The following is a 575-nucleotide window of genomic DNA, read 5'->3' as shown; positions in this document are numbered from 1 at the left end:
CTCAGCTCATCACCTCCCACCCTCATTGCTTCAGATTCCCGCTGAGACTGACTGCAGAATGATGAAAATAGCAAGACAAGGCATTTCGTGTTATATTTCTGATCTGTAAGGAAAAGCAAAGAATGAGAAATGTCAGGAGTAAAGCCAGCCTTAGGAGATATCCTCTTCCCAGACAAAAGAGATTTGGAAGCACAACCACTTTATTTTAATGCCTTTCTGAATAAAACCTCTGCATCTCTTGATGCATTGGCCACCACTAATGTGATCAAATCATACTTAGACTGACTGTGTATTTCTAAAGCACCTATCACTGCTGCAGCTAGGAGACAGATTACAAGAATTAGAAGAGACATCGCTGCAGTTCCATTTATACCATATTCTCTGTCCCCCCTAAGGCATTTGAAGATGGATTCTCTGGTCTCTGCTAAATTTGCTTTGCAGTGGTTATGGAGCATAGAGAGAACTCAAACAGGCAGGAGATTCCCACAGGAAAATTCCCTCAATACAAGGGAGGTCTGTGCCAGTTGTATAGCTGTCTCTTCTCTGCTGGCTGTCCCTCATCCCTCTACTCTCAG

The sequence above is a fragment of the Pygoscelis adeliae genome, unplaced genomic scaffold (assembly GCF_000699105.1).
Source record: "Pygoscelis adeliae isolate BGI_AS28 unplaced genomic scaffold, ASM69910v1 Scaffold71, whole genome shotgun sequence".
Taxonomy (NCBI): Eukaryota; Metazoa; Chordata; class Aves; order Sphenisciformes; family Spheniscidae; genus Pygoscelis; species Pygoscelis adeliae.
The sequence above is the reverse complement of the archived record's forward strand: the minus strand, read 5'-3'. Positions refer to the sequence as shown.